The sequence below is a fragment of the Hibiscus syriacus genome, unplaced genomic scaffold (genome assembly GCF_006381635.1).
Source record: "Hibiscus syriacus cultivar Baekdansim isolate YM2019G1 unplaced genomic scaffold, ASM638163v2 tig00110831_pilon, whole genome shotgun sequence".
Classification (NCBI taxonomy): Eukaryota; Viridiplantae; Streptophyta; class Magnoliopsida; order Malvales; family Malvaceae; genus Hibiscus; species Hibiscus syriacus.
Window position 1 is genome coordinate 3,631,467 of NW_024062882.1, and position 18,972 is coordinate 3,650,438.

The window sequence follows — 18,972 nt, forward strand, 5'->3', positions numbered from 1 at the left end:
AACTCCTCAACCGAAACAACTCAGTGTTTACTCAAGAAGAAGGAAAGATGTTACTGAAGAAATCAGTCAGCCTAGCATTTGCCAAGAACCAGATTCGTTTCCTGTTGCAGCTGAAACAAAAGGTAATGATGGTTACCAAGAGGCTACTACTGGTGATCTTGATGACTTTCCTATTGCTATTAGGAAGGGGGTAAGAAAATGCACTGCTCTTCCCATAAATAAGTATGTTGCATATGGGAAATTACAGTCTAATTTCAAGGCCTTCACTGCCAACATTAACACTGTGAAAATCCCAAGAAATGTGACAAAAGCATTTCAATCTCCTGAGTGGAAAAAGGTTGTGGAAGAAGAGATAAAAGCGTTGCAAAAGAATAAGACATGGAGTTTGACAGATTTGCCAAAAGGGAAGAGAGCTGTTGGATGCAGGTGGATATTCACAGTCAAATATCATTCGGATGAGAGTGTGGAAAGATACAAGACAAGGCTGGTTGCTAAAGGTTTTTCTCAGTCCTATGGCATCGACTACCAGGAGACTTTTGCACCGGTTGCAAAATTGAATACCATCAGAATATTGTTATCAGTAGCTGTTAACATGGACTGAAAATTGCATTAGCTGGACATAAAGAATGCTTTTCTGAATGGGAACCTTGAAGAAGAGGTATACATGGAGGTCCCCCCCGGATTAGAAGGAAATGTCACTAAGAAAACTGTGTGCAAGCTCAATAAATCCTTATATGGCTTAAAACAGTCTCCCAGGGCTTGGTTTGATCAATTTGCTAAGGCTATGACACAAAATGGTTTCAAACAAAGCCAAGCGGATCACACATTATTCAGAAAAATTACACTGAGTGATAAGATAACCCTCCTAATTGTCTATCTAGATGATATGATTATAACTGACAGTGATATAGAAAAAATAGAAAAGCTAAAGATGAATCTTGCAAAGGAGTTTAAAACCAAGGATTTAGGGAGTATGAGGTATTTCCTAGGTATGGAAGTTGCAAGGTCCGAGGAAGGACTGGTCATAAACCAGCGTAAGTATGTTTTGGATCTTCTTGCAGAAACTGGGATGCTCGACTGCAAACCAGTTGAAACTCCAATGGAGCCAGGCTTGAAATTTTGCAAGGAAATGACTGGAAATCCAGTAAACAAGGAAACCTACCAAAGGTTAGTTGGGAAGTTAATCTACCTTTCACTGACCAGGCCTGATATTGCATACTCAGTGAGCATTGTCAGCCAACATATGAGTGATCCTCGAGAAGAACATTTGGAAGTTGTTAACAGAATTTTAAGGTTCTTGAAATTTACCCCAGGAGCTGGACTTATATTTAGAAAAAATAAGACAGAACAATAAAGGTTTATACGGATGCAAGCTGGGGAGGTGAATTAACTGATAGAAGGTCAGTTAGTGGCTATTGTACCTACGTTTGGGGTAATTTGATGACTTGGAGAAGTAAGAAACAAGCTGTTGTCTCTCGAAGTAGTGCTGAGTCAGAGTTTAGAGCAATGGCTCTCGGAATACGTGAAGGAATATGGATTAAAAGATTGCTCACAGAACTGGACTTAGATGACAAGAATAATTTTGAGATTTTTAGTGACAGCCAATCAACTATGAGTATAGCAAAAAACCCAGTGCAGCATGATAGAACGAAACACATTGAGATAGACAGACATTTTATTTACGAGAAGGTCAACAATGGAGTTGCAAAACTGCAGTACATTCCGACGAAGAAACAGCTGGCAGATATCTTCACCAAAGCCCTTCCACGAGTGACTTTTGATGAGATGTCATTCAAACTGGGTATATACAACATATATACACCAATTTGAGGGGGAGTGTAGGAATTATAGAAATGAGTTGTCAATCCCTTAAGTTAAGAGATTCTGTAATTATTTTATGTTTTTCAATCCCTTATTTCAAGGGATTACATCTCCTAGGATTAGTTTCCTTTCTTAGAGTTTCCTAGTTTAGAGGCATAATTTGTATATAAATATGTAATATGTTCTACTGAATGTACACAAGAATAAAAGTAACAGACTTGTTTGTTTTCTACAGTCTATTTTCTACACAGTTTGTTTTCTACAACTGCTAAAGAGAATAGTCTAGGGAAAATGACCATTAAAGGGTGATCCAATGCCCAAATATCTTGCCAAAACCGAATATTCCTCCCATTACCAATTTTATAACTATATTTACTTCTGATTATACAACCCATAGAATCTGCTTTAAAGTGAGTATTCACCATAGATCTCCAAATCCAAGAGTATTTAGGAGAAACATTATTGTCAAACTGCATTAAGGAAGAATCCAATCTGTATTTAATAGACAACATTTCCCTCCAAACCGTCTTCCTCTCAACAGCAAACCTCCAGGCCCATTTCTCCAAGAGTGCTATGTTCATCACATTTAAATTATGAACTCCCAAACCTCCTTCGATCTTTGGTTTACAAACATCGGACCAGCTTACCCAATGAATCTTTTTTTTCTCATCTCCTCCCCATAAAAAATTTGACATAATAGAATTAAGGAACTTGTATACAGAAGTTGGAACCTTGAACATTGACAAAAAATATGTAGGAAGTGAACATAGAACTGATTTAATTAAAACCAGCCAGCCTGCCATAGAAAGAGAGGATCCTTTCCAGCCCGCTAACCTCTTATTGAAGCTCTGAACCAGTGGATCCCACAGAATGTTGGAGTTTCTGTGTGGACCAAGAGGGAGTCCCAAGTATTCTGAAGGAAAACTACCCATTGAACATCCGATCGCAGCTGCCCAATCCTTAATTTCCTCTTCATTCGAGTTAACCCCAAACAATTTACTCTTCTTCAAATTCAACTGAAGACCAGACATAATTTCAAACACTCAAAACACCCTCTTCACATTCAAAATCTGCTTCTTCGACGCACCACAGAAAATTATAGATCATCAGCAAATTGAAGGTGCGATAAATTAAAATTCCCCTCCTTATTTCTAATGACCAAACCCGAAAATAGTCCCTCTGAAACTGCCTTAAGTATCAATAAATTCAGAAGTTCCCCAACTATATTGAACAACAAGGGAGACAAGGAGCAACCTTGACGAAGACCCTTAGCCATTGGAATTTCCTCGGTTGGAACCCCATTCACCAAGACTGAAACAGTTGCTTTTGTGATACATTTCGAAATCCAACCTATCCATCTAGAACCAAAGCCCATTTCCTTCATTACTTTGAACAATATTGGCCAGTCGATTGTGTCATATGCCTTCCTGAAATCAACTTTAAGAACACATCCCTTTAAACCATTTTTCCTCCAATAGTCAATCCCTTCATTAGCTATAAGGGAGCAGTCCAAAATTTGTCGACCGTGGATAAAAGCGAATTGAAACGGACTGATTAAATCTGAGATACAACTCCTAAGTCTCCTCGACAGGCATTTAGAAAGGATCTTGTATAAACCACCAACTAAGCTTATAGGTCTAAAATCATCTAGGCCTCCAGTGTTTGAGATCTTAGGAATAAGAGTGATAAATGTATGATTTACTCCATGTTCCCATTCCTTCCCCAAGTAGAAATTATGGAAGAATTTCATAATATATTCCTTAAAGACCTGCCAAAACCTCTTAAAAAATCCCAGATTAAAGCCATCCGGGCCCGGAGCTTTGTTACTACCACAAGACTTCACAGTATCCCAAACTTCCTCCTCAGAAAATTCCTGCTCTAAGAACTGACTTTGATCAGAATTAATTCTGGAAAAATCCAGTTTTAACTCATCGATTTCTAAAGTGGATCGGTCATTGTAAATTTTAAAGAAATAATCATTAACTATTGGCCTTAATTGCAGTCGGTTCTTCTACTGTTTCTCCTCTAAAGTTTAGGGTAACCAGAGCATTCCTCTTTTTTCGAACCGTAGCACACGTATGAAAGTATTTAGTATTACGTTCCTAATCTTCAATCCATTTCGATCTTGAGTACTGAAACCAAATCTGCTCCTGAATCTTGTGCAGTTTCCACAATTCTGCTATGTGATTATTCAACTCTGCTAATACCTCACTGTCAATAGCACCTTGCTTCTACTGAATATCAACCTCTAACTTCGAAACTTTCTTCTCTAACTTAGAAATCAAGGATCCTGAATACTGATCTCTCTTTCCAGCCCACTTTTTTATTGCATGTTTTGTACTCCTTAGTAGACTAAACACACCTGCCTTCTTTAGATTACTCTTACAACTCTGTATAGAAGAAATAACCATATCCTGAAAACCCTCCTCATCCATCAAGTAGTTGAAAAGTCTGAACGGTTTTTACCCCCAGTCCACACCTTTATTCACAAGAACTATAGCGTTATGATCTGACATCGACCTTGGTAGAAGAGACTGAATAATATCCGGAAACAAAGCCAAAAATTGACTGTCAACCAAAAATCGATCTAATCTTACAAAAGTTGGATTCTCTTGGTTATTACACCAAGTAAACCTACCCCATTCATAGGAAGATTAATTAGACCCGTTTAAAGAATAAACTCATTAAAGATCTCCATTGAACTCCTATTTTGACCTCTGCCCATCTTCTCATCTTCTTGTAAATAAACATTGAAATCCCCTCCTACACAAACGGGATAATTCTGCCCGCTTAGATAACTGCTTAATTCTTAAAAAAAACCAGGTTTCTCCTCCTCCACTGCTAGGCCGTAAACATTGATGAAACCACAACTGAAATTATTATTCTGAAATTTACCAAACATAGCTATAAATCTCCTGCTAATAAACTGACTCTCCAACTCAAAAACATTATCGTCCCAATAGCACAATAAACCCCCTGCTGATCCAATTGAAGGAGATACCAAAACTCCTTTAAGTTTATTAATCCCACTTCTCCTAAAAAAGACCTCTGAAATTTCTCAATTTTGGTTTCTTGCAGCCAAAGAAAAGTAGGATTCATGCTAGAAACTAAATTCTGAACAACCTTTTTTTTTTTCATTTTTCCCCGAACCCTTAACATTCCATGAACATATTACTAACTTTGTCATCTTCATAAAAGGAATAGGTAGAAACTAAAACCCTCAACCAACAGTACCTTGATTAACCCTAATCAAGCCTTTCTCTAGAGCTATAATTTTCTCCAAAAATACTTCTTTCCCTTCCTTAAAAACACCCCCAAAAGCTTTCTAACCTCCCAAGTTGCTAGAGCTTCATCCATTAAAACCGAGAAGGCTGAGGAGGAGGTTGTATCAATGCTCACTTGTTCAAGGGCTTCCCGTAACAGATTCCTTCTAGTTCTAATTAGCAAACCAGATTTGGATCTTAAGCAATCACCTTCTGAAAAATAACCTTCAATCTCCCTTTCTTCATTCCCAACCCCTGTGCCACTGTCAATGTAAGGAAGATTACCCCCATCAGCACTGAACTTTGCTGATAAATGAAGTTGTTTTTTAGTACTGGAATCCACATCAAATTTTCTCTGACTAACTATAACTTCATCTGCTTCAGACGAGAGCTTTAACAAATCCCCATACCAATATCTTCTTTCCCTCGACCTTCTATAGACCCTTTTGCAACTGCTCAAACTTCTAGTTTCTCGCACATTACCCTCCGTTGTGAACTATCTTCTAGATCGATGTAACTGTCTCCCCCTAGAATTGAATCCTGAATCAGTTGTAACCAATTCAACCAACCTTAAGACTTCCTCTTCGGCCACTCTTTCTGCATTAACCGACTGTTCTGCAATTGGGCTCTTCTCCAAATCTTTTAACCTTTTACTATTATTCTCTGATAAGTTAAGGTTTTAAACCAATTCCCCAAACTTATTAATTGTAAATGTTAGCCCAGAGATAAAACCCGTGACACCTTTTGACCCATACTGCCCAGAATCTTCCTGAGATCCATCAGCCGAATAATTTTGACTTCTAATTCCCAAACCTGCAAACTCACCTGCTTTTAAACTCCCAACATTCTGACTTTCTAGCAATCCATAATTAATATCTTTCCTATCTAAGGAAAGTCTTGCTAGCTGTCTGTCCTCACCAACTCCTCCAGAAACACGAAAAACTCTCTGGTCAATCCAATTGTCCACTGACAGAAGATTTTTCCCTGCTGCACATGCTTCACCTTCCCAACGATCTGACAACAGTCTGTCTTCATCCTTCTCAGACATAATCTCCTCAAAAAATGCCCCACTGGAAAATTATTGAAGAATGAACTTGAATACTCACTTGCCGATCCGATCTTGATACTTACTTTGAAGGATCTTCTATAAGATCCGAGAGTTATCACATCTGGAACATCAAATGGGCTTGCCACCCTCAATAAAATTCTTACCAGTGTAAGGTCTTCTCTTTTCCTCGTACCTTCATGAATATCCACCACTGTGCCCCATCTACCTGCTATCTTCTCAAAGAAAGATTCATTCCAGCATAACAGAGGGACCCCTATTAATTCCACTATGCAGAAAGCCAATGGAACTCCCTCATCATTCAGTAATGGTTCCACTCGATCAAACCATTGTTTTATAACCTCTTCCCTGTTACTCCATAAATCCAGCATCTCCTCATGAGATTTAAAAACTATAACGCTAGAGTTCCATACTTTACTTGTATTTGGGTTTGGGCATGTGTCTAACATGAATACGTTTTTTTTATCTCATGCCCTTATTGTTAGGCAGAAAAACCTTCAATGGTATTTTAGTTTTAGAGTTGATCTAACTGCATTATTCCAAGTTGTAAAAATTTAGAGAAGCGGAAAAAGGTATAACGAGAATTTTAGGAACATTTCGAGAATTGAATCCAGACCTCTTGCACCTGAAGCAAGAATCATACCACTAGACTAAATGCCCAGCCTTTGATGTTTATCATGATTAGGTTTTGGTATTATATATTTTTTTCAAGATCCTGATGAATTTTGATAAGTGGAGCATAGCCTTGTCAGCATGTTGATCTGGTGTTTGAATACTAACTTGGTGCTTAAGCTAATGGTTAAAGATGAGCTTATTGAAAGATTGGTAATTGTTGTGTCATGATAATCTTTTATTTCCGAGACTGCGTACTAAATGCTCGAATATTATTTTGATGCAAGCAGTGTAGGTGATATCTGCTTTAGTCTTTACCTGCTAAAGCCATTTGGTTATTCTACTAAGGATCCGAAATGAATTCGGCATTGACCAAGCTTTGTACCTTTGTTCACCACATTGTTTAGTGTGGTCACTGCACAAAAGAGAAGAAAATTGGGTTTTTTGTCTATCAAAAACCGGACATTTGGCTTTCTTGTTAACTACCGTCTGTAAACATTTATTTAAGCCAGCTCCTCAAATTTCAACAAACTGGAAGAATGGCTTCTTAATATAGGTAATTGCTTATTTAATTAACTTTTGCAACTCGTTGTATATTGTCTTGTCAGAAAACAGTTAGTACTTTGAAAAAATGACTTTGGTTCATATTCCTCTAACCTAACGGGTTTGAAAAAGCAGAAAAATGATAGAGGGGCATTCCGAGAATCAAACTTGGGACCTCTTGCACCCAAAGCGAGAATCATGCCACTAGACCAAATGCCCTATTTGTTGCCAATAATGTTGATAACATCTATAGTTGACTGACAAATTTTCAATAATAGTGCATACTTTCTTTGCATGTTGAATCTCTGATCAACTCAATTGTTTGTGAGCTATTTTGTTTATTTAAAAAAGTGCATTGGACTAGGTATGAATCTGTTTTAACCTTTGGTTAAAGGCTTTGGGGCATTCCAAGAATTGAATTCAGGACCTCTTGCACCCGAATCAAGAATCATACCACTAGAGCAAATGCCCTATTTCTGAAATGTACAATGTCTGGTTTCTAGTTTTCAATCCTTTTCTCCTGAAACTCCTGTTAATTTTCAATAGAGACCAATGTTGGCCACTCTTACATTTTACATGGCCGAGGGTATTGTTGCCTAGCTGAAATTGGATGCTAGTCTTGTCAGCATGTTGTTTTGATGTTTGAATACTAATTTGGTGCTTAAGCTAATGGTTAAAGATGAGCTTATTGGATGATTAGGGAGGATTATTGAATGATCAGTAAGTGTTGTGTCCTAATAAACTTCTATTTCCGGGAGTTTTCATACTGAATGCTTGAATATTATTTTGATGCAAGCAGTGTAGATGATACGTACTTTAGCTACTAAATCCATTTGGCTATTCTGCTAAGCATCCGAAATGAATCCGACATTGACCAAGCTTTGTACCTTTGTTCACTACTGCACAAAATAGAAGAAAATTAGATTTTGTGTTGATCGAAAACAGACCATTTGGCTTTCTAATTAACTAATTTTTCTTTCCGTAATCATTTTTTTTAGGCTGCTCCTCAAATGTTGGTTTCATACACGTTTATGTGATGCGTTTTCGTTTATCTGAAAATTTTGAGATCACAGGTAAGCATAATAGCTGCTCAACATAGGTAATTGCTTATTTAACTAACTTTTGCAACTCCTTGTATAGTCTTGTCAGAAAACATTTAATACTTTGAAAAATTACTTTGGTCCAGATTCCTCGTGCCTAATGCTTTCAAATGGGTATGCAAGATAAAATGAAAAATAGAGGGGCATTCTGAGAATCAATTCGGGACCTCTCGCACCCAAAGCGAGAATCATACCGCTAGACCAAATGCCCATTTGTTGCCATCAATGTTGATAGCCTGTATAGGTGGCTAATTTTCAAGAATAGTTCATACTTTCTTTGTTTATTGATGAACCTATGATCAATTCAATCTATTTGTGAGCTATCTTGTTTGTTTAAAAATGTGCATTGCACTAAGTTGGAATCTGTCTTGTGATTAACTCCAGGTTGTGGCTTTTTTTCAATATCTTGATTCCATTTGATACTTGTTAATTAAAATATGAATACACTAGAAGGCAAAATATCTATTGTTTATGGATTTCCTAAATTTTTATAATTTCTTTTAACCAAATAAGTGTGTGACTGAAGCATTTTTCTGTTCTTTTAATGACCCTGTTTGAGCGTATTGTAAGGATTAACCCTAGTGAGATTACGTTAAAATCCCCATTTGTGCAGACATTGAACTTAATTTTATTATTTATTTATGTTTTGGTACTTTTTTGTGAGGAATCTTGTCAGAAGACAGAAAAAAATCCATTATTAAGTTCTATATTAGTATAGAAGTTGACTTGTGATTGGAATCTGATCAATTATAAAAATTTAGAAAAGGGATAAAAAGAAAGGGAATATGGGGGGCATTGCTAGAATTGAACTCGGGACCTCTCACCTGAAGCGAGAATCAGTATATTCTAATGTTTGAATCTTAACTTGGTGCTTAAGCCAATGGTTAAAGGTGTGCATTTTGGATGATTAGGAAGTTATTGCATTATCGGTTAGCGTCTTGTGCTGATAACCTTTTATTTCTGGGACTCTGCATACTGAATGCTTGATATTATTTTGCTAAAGGCAGTGTAGGTGGTATTTTTACTTTAGTCTTTAGCTGCTAATGCCATTTGGTTTTTCTACTAAGGATCCAAACTAATCCGACATTGACCAAGCTTTGTGCCGATGTTCACCACTGCAAAAAAGAGAAAAAAATTAGATTTTTTTTGTCGATCGAAAACCGGATCTTTAGCTTTCCCATTAACTAGTGTTTCTTTCCGTAATCATTTATTTAGGCCTTCTCCTCGAATGTCGGTTTCATACACGTTTATGTGATGCCTTTTCTTTTATCTGAAAACTGATCAAAAGTAGGAATAATAGCTGCCCAACATAGGTTATTACTTATTTAATTAACTTCTGCAAGTCCTTGTTGATAGTCTTGTCAGAAAACAATTAGTACTTTGAAAATTGACTTGGTCCAGTTTCTTCTTGCCTAATAAAAAAGGAGAAATTATAAAACAAGGGGGCATTCCGAGAATCGATCTCGGGACCTCTCGCACCCAAAGCGAGAATCATACCACTAGACCAAATGCCCAATTTGTTGACTGTAATGTTGGTGAACTTATATAGGGGGCTAATTTTCAAGAATAGTGTGTACTTTCTTTGTTTATTGATGAATCTCTTACCAACTAAATTGTTTGTGAGCTATTTTTGTTCATTGAAATGGAATTGATTGAATCTGTTTTGACCTTCAGCTAAAGGCATTGAGGCATTCCGAGAATCAAACTCAGGACCTCTTGCTCCGGAAGAGAGAATCAAACCACTAGACCAAATGCCCTATTTCTGTAAATGTATAATGTCTGATTTTTAGTTATCAATCCGTTTCTCCTAGAACTCCGGTTAATTTTGACTAGAGACCAAAGTTTGCCACTCTTACATTTCATATGGTACAGTGTATGGAATTGCAAAAGAGTGGCATTAGTGGTGTACTTTTCAAGAATAGTGTGTACTTTCTTTGTTTATTGATGAATCTCTTACCAACTAAATTGTCTATGAGCTATTTTTGTTCATTGAAATGGCATTGATTGAATCTGTTTTTAACTTCAGCTGAAGGCATTGAGGTATTCCAAGAATCAAACTCAGGTCCTTTTGTAGATGCTCGTTTTTGTCCGGGGTTAAGTCGGAGTAGATCCGAGCAATGACAGGCCTAAAGAACCCAATTCGTTGAAGGCCCAGTTCAAGCCTAATGACCCAGCATTGTTATCATCCAAGCTTCCAGTTCGTGAAGTCTTGGAAAACTGAAAAATGGTTATCAGGAGTTAAAAAAAAACTGTAAATGGAGTGAGGGGCAGTTTTTATTGATTAAGAACAGAACAGAAAAGGGGGGAGAAAGAGAAAAAAGACACAGCAAAAAAAAAACAAGAAAGAAACGAGCAAGAAGATTATAGACACAGAAAAAGAAAGGGGGGAGATTACACAGAAAAAAAAGGGAGAAAAGAGGAGAAGATTGAACGGAGGAACGAACAATCAAATCCTCCATTATTGATTTTTGCAGTGAAGAGCGAAAGGAAAGAACATTGTACTATATTTTCATCAAAGGAAACATAGGAGTTCCCTATTTTAGCGAACCAAAGTAACATAGAATTAAAAAGGTATTTATTTTTAGTTTCCATTCTCTATCGCTTTTATAATGTTATTGTGTGTGCCTATGTTTTGAATTGAAACCAAGTCAAAAGCGTAAAGGAATAGTAGTATGTTTACCTTAGGAATTGGGGCCATTTCCAGGGCCATGGTTACATCATTAGGTAGAAGATTGTTAACTTAGTATCTTTGGGTGATTTAGGAAATTTTGTTAGAAAGAGTAATCTAAAAATGTATATTTTGAAAATGTTAGAAACGAAACTTGTCCATTGAAATGAAAGCTATGATGAAATTTTTTACCTTCTTCGTCGATAGATTTACTTCCATTGTTGGGGCTTTTGAGCGATAGAGGGTCGTGGTGACCGTTTTGCTTCGGTTGGGGTCTCGTTCGGGCTGTCATAGAACATAAGTGTTGTGTTCTTTAGATTAAGGATTCTTTCGTGGTGGTTTGGGTACGAGTGGCCGTGAATATGGTGGCTGAGATTTTGATCAAACGTGGGTAAGGGTTAGTAAAGAGGGAAGAGGAATGGCAATCGGTCTCCTTTTCTGGTCTGTAGCTTGCGTGATAATGAGAGGGGGAAGAGTTGAAGAAGAAGAGTGGAGAGTGAGGCAAGGTGTACACGTGAATTGGGTTTAGTCTAGGTTTAGTGTAAAATAGGTTTTATATCATAGCTTTTGGGTAAATTAATATTTAGCCATCGAATTTTTATGATAATTTTCTCTTGTGCCCTTGTACTGTAGCTGTATATCTACACTTTAGTCACCTTTGGACTATTTTAGAATTTTTATCTTTTTGTTGTTTGTCCTGATTTTGACGTTTTCCTAAATTTAGATTGTAGTTATAATTTTCGGGTTATTTAGGTTTAGCTCCTTCATAGTTATTTTTTAATCCTTTTTATAATTCGAATTATATGTCTAATTTTCATTTTATTTAATTTAGTCCTTAGTTAAATTTGTGAATAATTTGAATCTAACCCCTGATTATTTTGTTATTCTGATTTAGTTTCCTTTTTAGATCTATTTAGCCAAACTTTAAAAATCATTTTATTATATTGTACATACATCAACAGAGCATTATTTACATGTCACAATGCATGTGTTTATTGCACGTGTCACTTTATATTATATTATGTATACATTTTTGATAACTTATGCATATTATTTAATATAGAAAACTATCTTGTTATAAAAATCGTGAGCGCATGTGCTTTGAATGTAGTCATTTAATGCTATAATACACATATGCACGTGCTTCAATGATGATTTAAATTGTTGTTCTTCAATTATTTTAGAATTTAGTATTGATGATGGTTAATTCTTATTGTTTTTAAAATTATTAGTGTGTTCATCTTTCTAGATTACATTCTAATGTTGTCAGTATGCCATGGACTTGCTTGTATATAGCCATTTGTAATTATCTGTAAATACATCATTTCATATGATTTGCATGATAACCTCATGGGCATAACTCGACCATACGACATAATTGGCTTAAGGGTAATACACTTTTAATTTAAATCGTTTTTAGCGGGCTGTCTTGACTGATTAGAGGTCCGTTTCTAACAATTTTAAATTAAAAGTGTATCACATCAGTGACACCAAAGAAATTTATTTATCACTTTAAAATTTAGGAACGAAAGAAAAGGAAATGTTCGGTTATTTAAATTTATCGAGAAAAGGTTGTTATAGCTTTTAAGATCTGGTCTCGATATTTGTAAATAATCGAACATTCTTTATCTTTTTAAAACGACTTGGTAATTTTAATTTAATTCATTTGAGTGCTTTTGAATGTTTCAAATTTACATTTTTATTTTATAGGATCAAAAATCAAAATAAATTTGAATTTGTAAAATTCATTGCAAAGACGTTAATTAATCGACTAGGTACCGATTTAGGGCGTTGTGGGGGTGCTAATCCTTCCCCACACGTAACCGATTCCCGAACTCATTTTTGGTAACGCAGACCTCAATTTGTTGTTTTAATTAAAATTAATTTTTATTTAAAATGACAAAGCATTTTTGGGTGCCCAATCACACCCTAATCAAAGATTGGTGGCGACTCTTTGAATCGTATTTTTCGATCGTAAAAGAAATTCAAAATTTTTCGAAACAAGAGGTTTTTTAAATCGCATTTGTTTTTAAATTAAAAATCAATTGAAATATATAAGTTAAAAATTGATGTAGTTTTATAAATCTCACCTTTTCACCTTTCAAGAAAAAATCGTTTCGACAGCTTGGCGACTCTGCTGGGGACATTTTTTTAGAGAGTCAGGCCAATAGTCGATTAATTATCTGTCTTTACAATTGAAAGTTATAAATTTGTTTTAATTTGGTTTTTGATCCCTTATTTGGTTTTAATATTTTTTTGTTTATAATATGATTAACCAATAAATAGTTGTACTGATCTGTTTGTTAATGGTTTCAGATTAATTGTGTATTTTGGGAATTGATTTTGAGTGTTTTTATTGTTTGTTTTTTCGCTTTTCCTCACACACTGCACAGTTGCATTATCATAACATGAGCTAAAACCCCGCTCCGTCCTGTTTAAGTAGGAGTGAGAGACTATGCCCTCGTGTGGTTTTCACCTCCACATGGGATAGTGGATCGCTTCTGGAGCTCACGCCTTATGGTCCTCGTGATGGTAATCACCTCCGCATGGACATAAGGAGGTGTGTTCCCTCGAAATTGAACTCGATCCCCTAAAGCCTGTGATGGGCCAGGATTGAGGGTTCGGCAGCCCAAGGGGGCACCGACAAGGACAATTCGAGAACCTATTACTTTAGAACCGAACCCAGCATATAGTGAACATAGAGCCCGAATTTAGGTCGAGCCTAACCCGAACCTTAAGAGTCCCGTGAGGAGGGTACACAAGGAAAAGCTTTTTGAGTCATTTAATTTTGCTTTTTGAATAAATGTATATGAACTAGAAATCATGCGGTTAGGTTTATTTTTCTCGAACAAACATGTGAATTAGATATCATGCGGTTAGGATTTTTTGTGAATGACAAAGTATGGGGTAGATATCATGTTGGGTAGGATCAACTAAAGTATGATTGGGTAGCCAATATATGAGGGTAGGTTTTATTTGATATTTATAGTACTTATTATTTGTTGTTTATATTATGTGCACTAACCCATTTTTTGTTATATGTCTATTTTATTTTGATTTTATTGCATTTACATCTTCATGTCATCACAAGGTGTTAATTTGCAAGTGATTGACTAATGAGAAGGCTAGACATATTGAGACAAAAAATTCTCAACCATGTAGTCAAAACCGGGAGATACAAAGATGTTCGACTGATCATGAAGAATGATATCTGCTGAATGAAGAAATCAAACTGATTGAAGACTTCCTTTAATGGGGCAAAGGCCAAGATGTTGATTCAAGAGATAGATACAATTATAGCAAGGACGAGAATACCCTTCACAAAGACATGAAGATCACTTCGTATTGAAAGTAAAAATGGAGACCTCAAGATTCAATTTAAAGACATCTGATGTCATCAAAGGTGATAAAGTACGCCGATAACTTTGGGTGCAATATTAGATTCCATGAAGAGTACGGCTCAAGGAAATGAAGAAATGAAGAATCACATTTATATTCTGACTACATGGTGTACTGAATTCTTGTTGTCTAAATGAAGGTTATTCTATAGTGGTCACTTTTAGGATTAACACCTTGTGCATGTGCATTTGCATTTGCATTCTTATTAGCATTAATTTATTTATTTTGTTATTGTTGCTTTTTGTCATTTTGTTATCTCATTTGTACTAACTTGTTTCTATATTGTTTTTTTTTTCTCTTTGTTCGCATTGCATGATCATGACATATTCAAAAGGTGTTGATTTGTGAGTGGTCATCATAGTAAAAGGTTTTCATGACGGATAAAGTGTTTCGTGATCAAGCAGGCTATAACATAGTCAAGAAGTGGCATCCTATGAAAGCTTCGAGAATAGTGGAGGGTTGTGTGCATAAAGATCATATGGCGCACAAAGAGCACAATGAGATAAGAGAGATAAAAGAGCAAATGTCTAAGATGATGGATAGAATAGATGTTTTGTCCAAAGGAATAGAGACTTCTACAAAAGAAAAGAAAGAACTCAATGAAAACAATCTCGAGGTGTCAGATACGCAATGGACTACTTTAGAACCTGTTGATTCTAGTCAGTATCAGAAATCACGCACAATCATTGTTCGTATCAACAAGTTGTTTGGAAATGCCAAGGAAATAGTGGCAACTATAGAAGTTCAGAAGGATGAAAAGAAGCCATGCAGTCAGAACTCGTTGGTGTTTGATAGTTTACTTCCAACATCAAGGGAAATAAAAATGGAAACTCCAATTCAACCCAAGTTGAGAGGTGGCTCTCATTGTGATTCCATCCCAATATTATATAAGGAATTGTATGATGAACTGTTAGAAGCCCGAGAAGTGGCACCGCATTATGTAAAACCTTTGCAACCTCCATATCCAAGTTGGTATGACGTCAACGTTCGTTGTGAATATCATGCTGGAGTTCAAGGACATTCTATTGAGAATTGTTCTACCTTCAAACGTCGAGTCCAACTTCTTCTAGATCATGGAGTATTGGAGTTTGAATTGAAAGGACAACCCAGTTTGAAAACAAATTATCCTGTTGAGTTTGAACCAATAGTGACCAAAGGTAAGGGTATCAGTAAGGAAATCCAGGAAGGAAATTGTTTGCCAAAATATGAAGCTCTGATTCGTCATTTAAGAAGTGAAAATGATATATTGAGCAGAGAGATGGAAGCCATGCGAGATGATTTTCAAAGGATCAATCAGGCTTTTAAATTTGCTGGTATGGGAAATGTACTAGATGAGTGGATAACAGGAGTCGCTAAACTGAGGAATGACGCTGAACAGTGGAGAAGGAATTGTAAGGTACACGAGGGTCGAGCCGAGAAGTTTTCTCATGATTTACATATTGCAGAAATAAGACGCAATATAGTTGGTAATAATTTGGGAAAATATCAAGCCGAAATTCAGACGTTGAACAGATCCATTGCTAATATGGAAATCTCATATCAGCGCCATAAGAGGGAGAATGACGCTGAGCTAGAAGCCGTTAGAGCCAAGAACAAGAAGTTGATGAAGATTGTGGATGATTATAGTGATCTTATGCAAGAGCTTCATAACCACAATGACTTTCTTACAAGGAAGATTCAACAGCAGTGTCTACAGCTCCGAGAATCAGCACTCAAGATAGAGAAAAGGGACAAAGTCATGAAAGAAGTTATGACCCAAGCAAGCAATGTGGCTCAGAAATGGGTTGATTTAGCTGGCTTTGCAAGAGAATTAAAGCAGATTGACAACTCAACCCCCGAGCATGAGTGGAAATTAAATTGGCTTTTGAAGGAGATAGAAAAGTTCGGAGTGAAAGTTGTCTGTTATATGTAAAGTTTGTTTGATGAACCGAAACCTTTGTGTTCAATGAAAGTTGTTTTAAGATGGTCACTCTGGAATGACACCTTTTGTATTTGCATCTGGCATTTGCATTACATGTATTTATTTAAGCATTTTACATGCATTAATTATAAAAACACAAAAATAATTTATGGAAGGTTATGTTACAGTAATAACAATATCATCCATTCATACTACTTCCTCATCGTCATGAATAAGCAAATGGAAATAATGGAGCAATCTCATAAGGGATCACAAGATCAGTTGCAAGAGCAGTTAGTCGGGTCACAACAAGATACGGGGAATCAAGCATCGGGTTCTTTGCAAGGCGTATCGAATCAAATGATCCAGGTACTGGTACCACAGGCTGCTAGTAAAGAGAAAATAGAGGATAAAGGAAATCAATCTCATCAGACTGGTACATCAAGAGTGATAATTTGCCCTGGAGCGTCTAACTCAGACCTAGGGACGAGCCTCATCAATTTTGAACAATTTGAAGACAAATTCAGGTGGTTGAATGAAGCCATTGAAGATATAAAGATTGTTAATGCCCCTCACAAGGAGTTAGAAGCTAGAGAACTTAGTTTGGTCCCTGATTTGGTCATCCCACATGAATTTAGGGTGCCTAATTTTGAGAAATATGATGGCACTAGTTGTCCCATAATTCATCTGAAGATGTTTTGTAGAAAGATGGAAGGGTACCTAAATAATGACAACATGTTGATTCATTACTTCCATGATAGTCTTGCTGGGCCAGCTATAGTATGGTATAACCGTTTGAACAAAGAACAGATCAAGACATGGGTCAACCTAGCTGATGCTTTTCTGGGACAATATCAATATGTTAAAGACTTAGCCCCAAAACGTCATGACCTTCAAAGGATAAGAATGAAAGCTACTGAGAGCTTTAAAGAATATGCCCTAAGATGGAGAGGAGTGGCAGCACAAGTTCAACCTCCTTTGTTAGAAGAAGAAATATCATATATGTTTCACGATTCTCTTCTAGCTCCTTTCTTTAAGTTAATGTTGGGAAAGTCGACGAATAACTTCAAGGATCTTATGACAGCTGGAGAGTTAATTGAGGATGCAATTAGCAAAGGAAACTTGAAAGAAACTTCTAAAAACCCAACCGATCAAAAGGAACAAACTGATGAGGTGAATGAATGTTACATCAAGAGCTCTCAAAGCCGTAAAAGAAAATGGGTAGCGGGTTACTCGAGACTTCCAAAGAAAGTCCCAAGATCGAAAAATGCTTTGAAAGTGTTCCAAACTCCTATCTCAGATCTGTATCCCCATTTGATTGAAGGTCAATACCTCACACCGATGCCAGTGAAAGTGCAACCAGACCCTTCTGCTCATAGCTATGATCAAGATAGTGTCTGTGATTTCCACTTGGGGGAATTGGGACATTCTACGGGAAACTGTAGGCCGCTGTTAAAAGAGATAGAGATGCTTGTGGCAAATGGGACGTTAACAGAGGAATTAGTGGAACAGTGGATGACGAGCTTGAGTGGGGCATCAAAGAACAATATGTAACATCCGTTTGAGTTAAGTACCACGACATTAGATGGGTAATGGGGCATCCTAATTAGGAAGAGATCATTTCATTCATTATGGAGCTTTATTTCATTTGCAACATCATGTTTGAACTTGTTTTTCATCCTTTCTCAGTTTTTTTTATAATGATGTTTAAATAAATTCATGTTACTTTGAGGATGGTAAGCATTAAATCGAATTTGCAACTTGAAATTCTTTGAATATCAACTGAATTAAAAACTCTTTAAATGATTAGAGTTATAAATCTTTGACAAGATGACAAGGTTGAAACCTGATAAAACAAGGACCTTGACCTTATCCCCAGAAGATACAATCGAACACCATACCTTTTTATTGCAGGGACCGATATAGCATTCTTCTATCATAATGGAATGAGCCATAGGCTTGGTATTCAGGTATGTATAGGAGCGGACAACGTGGGGCATCTTTTGTGTATGATGTCACGAAACTAAATAGACCACACTTTTGTTGATGACGTTCAATGATGATTATGATCTTTATAGATGGAATAGTCGAGTAGGTGAATCTAGTTTAGGTCAGTTACTTGGAAATTGAACTCTAACGATGAGATTTTCTGACTTTCAACAACACCTAGACTATGACAGGTTCTTCTTGACAAGCTTAAGAAATTGGACCCGTATACCCAAATTATAATATTATATGTATACAATAAAGCTGAGTTATTCCGCTAAAGCAATTGGTTATAGAGGAAACTCGAAAGCCCTGGCTTTATGAATAGATTATATTCAAACCATGACCTTGATCGGGTACCTGGCAATTTGGTGTATGCTCCACTGTGATTGTCAAGTCAAAGACTTTGTGATGAGACGAACCCTTCAGCTAGCCCGATAGAGGCAAATTACAATAAAGCTGATTTCAGCTAGCCAGGCAATGGCAAATTAAATCAAGTTTTTCTAAATAAGGAGTTTCGGTAAAGATTGACTAAGGGAGTTAAGGAAAACCTGTTATAGTCAACTTCACACGAGCACTCAGGAATTTCATTTTTAGATCGATATTTCTGCAAT

General features: G+C 36.4%; 1 long non-coding RNA gene and 1 other non-coding gene across 2 annotated transcripts; both read right to left on the minus strand.

Annotated features, from left to right (window-relative positions):
* Window positions 1-7,446: 7,446 nt before the first annotated feature.
* LOC120142753 lies at window positions 7,447-10,385 on the minus strand. The gene is made up of 3 exons (XR_005517883.1): window positions 10,335-10,385; window positions 8,426-8,436; window positions 7,447-7,562 (listed from the first exon to the last, which is right to left on the minus strand). It is a non-coding gene; the product is annotated as an uncharacterized LOC120142753 (long non-coding RNA).
* Window positions 9,848-9,919, minus strand: TRNAP-UGG. The gene has a single exon. It is a non-coding gene; the product is annotated as a tRNA-Pro (tRNA).
* Window positions 10,386-18,972: the final 8,587 nt, after the last annotated feature.